Source organism: Astyanax mexicanus, chromosome 3 (assembly GCF_023375975.1).
Source record: "Astyanax mexicanus isolate ESR-SI-001 chromosome 3, AstMex3_surface, whole genome shotgun sequence".
Lineage (NCBI taxonomy): Eukaryota > Metazoa > Chordata > Actinopteri > Characiformes > Acestrorhamphidae > Astyanax > Astyanax mexicanus.
This window is the reverse complement of record NC_064410.1, coordinates 18,083,903-18,088,978: the sequence shown is the minus strand read 5'-3', so window position 1 is coordinate 18,088,978 and position 5,076 is coordinate 18,083,903.

Below are 5,076 nucleotides of genomic sequence, written 5' to 3'. Positions count from 1 at the left end.
AAGGCATATATACATAGATCTGTGCTGTGCATAGGCTTAAAACCAAATTGATTTTCTGTGTCAAAAATAAACTCACTCAGTCTATCTAGCAGCATCTCCTCTAATACCTTATAGAGAATGCTGGCTAAGGCAATAGGTCTGTAGTTATCCATACTCCCTATTTTACCTGCCTTATCCTTAATGACTGGCACTAATATAACAATGAGAATAGTCTCTGGTGCCATCTTGTGATAATCTACTGCAGTCAGGTAATTGGTCAACATTTATCACCATAGAGACAGGTAAATGATCAGTGGTGGTAAGCTCATACAAAATTTTAACTTTTTCCAGACTTTCATGAGCATCGGCTGTACAGATTACATGATCCAGCCATGATGTTGTGTGCCATCTACAGGGAGTAATTTTTTACTGGAAAGGACCAGTTTACTGTCATGATAGAACTGCATTAAGTGCTGACCAAATAGAGATTTCTCATCAGAGATGTCTCCATTCAAATCACTCATCACAAAACATTTGCACATGTCCATTCCTTAATATAAGAGTTTAAAAAAGCCAACCTATTCAATGCACCAATCCACCTCTAATCTAATAACACTAAACATTGGTTATATTTTTTGCGCCACAGAATGGCCACACCTCCAGGTATTCTACCGTGCAGCACTCAACTGCTCAAATCTGTAGTGGACTCTCCTGCTCCATGGAAGTCACTGTGTACAGAGTTAAGTTTATCCAGGTCCTGTACGGCTAAAAATGTCTCTTGCAAACAAAGTATGTCTGTGGTCTCCAGTAGCTGGTCAACAACAGCACGATGTGCTCTGTCCCCAGCAGACTGTCCTAGGCGTAAGTCTCGGGAGTTTTAAGACACCACTTTAATCCCCATCACTGTGGCTAACACTGGTCTTCATACACCTCAGCCACTGACCCCACAATGGGCTTGGGTTTGCGTGCCTCATAGAATCGATGCACAAAAGTACCCTCAGGCCACAGCTCTGGATTATACATTATACTCACTTCTTTGCATTCTAAAGTTATTTTAAATGAACTGAACCGACTATGCACAGTTTCTAACTTTTGACAGGTCATAAAATTATGGCGAGAGAGAGCGGGGTGTGTGCAAGGATGGATTAAGAGTTAACAACCCCTCTTTTTTAGGACCCCTAATAGCCAGAAGTCGAAGTCAGAGCAGTGCCACAATGCCAAGAGGCCCTGGGGTCAAAGTCCCTAATAGTCGGAGGATCCTTAAAATGGAGCAGAATGTTATTATAATATCGCTAAAATGGTACAGAAATCATAACTTTAATCATTTTCTTGCTCTGTTGTTTGTAAATTGTTCCATTTATTTATTATGTCCAGATAGACCATGCTAACCTAACTAAGCTACGTTAGCTAAGTAAATAAAGCCCAACACTAACTAGATAAATGCTGAAAATACTAGAAAAAAGCTGAAATAGTAACTTAGTTCAATTATAACCTAGCTACCTATTGCTTAGATAGATAGCTAGTTAGCTGTGGGACTCATTTACTGAATAAAGACAGAAAATATACTAACTGTTACCTAGTTAGCTGTTTATTTAGCAAGCTCTTCCCTATTCCCTATTTTTTTTTTTAGTTAAAGCTGCCAAGTATGTTGTTTAGTTTGCTATCCACTGTCTAAATAAATACATTTAGCTATGTTGCATTTACTTCATGCCTCTCAGGCTGGTAACTAACTCTATATAACTACAGTTAAGCATTGGAGGGAAAATCATTGATGCTTCAGGCTCCTGGGCTCATGAAACTCATTACTTGCAAGATGGGCCATGAATCAACAAGCTGTTTGCAAAGGACCCCAGCGCCCACCACAAACATGAATTGACTAAATGAGTGCTGATCACAGTTTATGCCTTTTATACATCAGACGATTCACATTCATTCATTTTTTTTCTGGAAAATAAAATATGTATATCCCTATAACGCCAAAGGTATCATATTTAATACCTATTTTTTTTAGCTATGTTGCATTTACTTCATGCCTCTCAGGCTGGTAACTAACTCTATATAACTACCAGGCTAATAAGCAGTTAATACTCTCAATAAATAAAGATGTATTATAGTTCATGTTTGTCTCTTTAAAGTCATATACTGGTCATATATTTGTTGACAGTACATCTCAGGGTTTGACTGAGGATATCTTGCATATTGCCAACAGTAAAAAAAACAAAAAAAAAAAAACACTTTTCTAATGCATCTGTGATTAAGATAAATCATAATTAGTACTGTTTGCAAGTGCATCAGAAACTAATATTGTTCAGTAAACAGTCATCTTTTCTATTAATTATGTTTAAACTGACACGTTTAACACTTATTTTTATTTAAGTTTTTCAATGAAATATTGTAGCAAACTGGGTTAAGGTTCGGATTTAGTATTTCTAGTTTTCATGAGCTTTTAACCAAGTAAAACAAAAATGATTTGGAATAAGTTACTTTACATGTTGTGTTTATTAAATTTGACAGACTTTTTAAATTAAATTATGATAGCTAGTTTCTCATGATATTCAGGTTTTCTGAGATGCACTTCAGCAATCAACTATAAAAATAAAATATACTTACAAATCTGCACAGAAACTATAAATTATTATTAGTTATATTTATTTCTGTCAGTTATAAGGATTTATATTTATGTTTAATACACAGACTAAATAACTGTAACTTAATATAGCAGACAGGCATTCTTCTGTTTAAGAATTTCAACAGATGCTTACTCTCACTCAAAAGCTGGAGTTTTTTTAAATGGAAAATTAAAAGAGAAAAGAACTTTGTCTAAACATAAATTTATTTTATTTCACTTTGCTATTATTTAACTACATTTCACTTTTATATCTGAAAAATAAAGCATGTTGTCACCCTGGCATCTGGTGCTGCCCGTCAATTATATAAAACTTAAAACATTTGAAATACACAGAAATATAAAGCTATACGTTAGCATTTGTTTCTTATCACCAGGGCAAATTTATTAAAATATTAAATATATTAATTCATGAATTAAAATCTCGTACAGCGCTCTAAAATGTCAGGCAGGCAAAGTGGTGCATTGCGCGCAGAATAACATCTCTCTTCTAAAAAAAAAAAAAAGTTTCAATAAATAAGGTAATAAATAAATTCATGTTATTAAATTCACTAAAGCCAACAAATGTACTGATAATTAATCAAGAGAAATCAGACGCCTCTCTCTCTCTCTCTCTCTCTCTCTCTTTCGCAGTGTGGAGCTGAATTTAGCGCTAGGCTATAAATAATATACTCAGTTCAGTTAAATGAAAATAAGTAAGGACCTGTAAGTTAATCAAATATTGTCAAATATAAAGGATAGGTAGAGGTTTTGGTGAGCTGTTTTCATGATTTGAAACTGAAACTAACCAAAACTTTTATTATTCTGCGCAAAAAGTGTGATTGTTTTAAATGAATTTTTTAATGGATTGTTGTTTTTGTCCATTCTTTTGTTTTGTTTATATATGTGTGGTTTGGTTTGTTAATTTTTATCCCAAGACGTGTATTTGTTTTTTCCATTTGTCTTACTAATTTTCTTTGGTCGTGTGGATTTTTTCGTTTCTTATTTTTTTTTATTCGTTAGATTATATTTTTGTCAGCATTTTGGGTTTATTTTCGTTTGTTATTTTTCTAATAATAATAAATAGTAATTACATCATTTATTTTCTTTTGTTCGCTTTTTTTACGGGACGAAGTAACGAAATAGTTACTTTTACTGGTAACTAGTTACTTTTATAGTGAAGTAACTCCGTTTGTAGCTCAGTTACTTTTTTGGAGAAATAACTAGTAAATATAACTAATTACTTTTTCAAAGTAACATGCCCAACACTGGTCATGGATTACAACATAGGATTCAAATTGATTAACATTTCTTAAACATAAAAGACACCTCCAATAAATATTGCACTAATCACAAATCAGATGATGCCTAAAAATACACATAACAGCTTTTTTTAATGAGAGTATTGAATGCTTATCTGCCTGGTATGCATATAGAGCTAGTTACCAGTCTGAGAGGCATGGAAATGAGTAGGCTGTCTCTCCACAGTCTTTCTCCCTCCTCTGGTCTCTGTTGAGCAGATTCGGGTTTCAGGATCGCCAACATTGCGGAAGATTTTGGCTTTATCTTCATTGAATGAATGTCCATCTTTTTTTACAGTCTCTGGTCTGAAACAAAACACCCGCCTTAATAACTAGCCTCAGAAATACGGGACAACTTGTGCCCCAGATCAATTCAATACGGAACGTGTATTTTACTACAAAATACGGGAAGATTCTGTATTTTACGGGACGGTTGGCAACCCTTTTAGTGACGGAGTTTTAGGGCCACTCTTAAAAATTAAAATCCTGAACTAAGAGAGAAAAGTCTTAATATTTAAAGGGGAAGTCTAGGCTAAATATATATAGGCTGCCGGTTTAAGAATACCCTTTTTATGCCAATAGTTAATGTGTTTGAAGGAGGCTGAGCAATCATTCTCATCCTCATCTCATTTAGCCAAGAGTTATAAATGTCATCAAAAAAGACAAGAAATCGTTGTTTGCGATGGTTTAGAATTGTGATGAATCTTTAACAGAGAAAAAGAGCGTCACACTCTTTAGATGATAATGTCCAGACACAAAAATAGAAACGCTGACAGAGTCTAATCATGTCACTCACTTGGGTTGTAATAAAAATGTATAAAAAATTTTACCTTTTACATCTGTATTTTAGGACATATTGAAATGTAAGAATGCAGTATTTTTTTTCTCTATGTGATGTTTTTTATTCAACTTTTTTTTACATCTCTTATAATTTAAACGCTTCAAATTACATATATGCAAATGAATTGTGATACAGATACAACTGTAATAAGCCAACATATCTAAAACAAAGAAACATACCCATCTGTGTAATTTTCTAAATAAGTATAAAAACTTCCATGACTCTAAATGGACACCACAGCCATTCTAGTGACAGAACACCATCCTTGCCTACAGTGTAAATGGGTTTTTACAGCTATTAGGTGAGTGAGATAAACTGATACTTCCAAACATGTGATAGGAATATTTAAA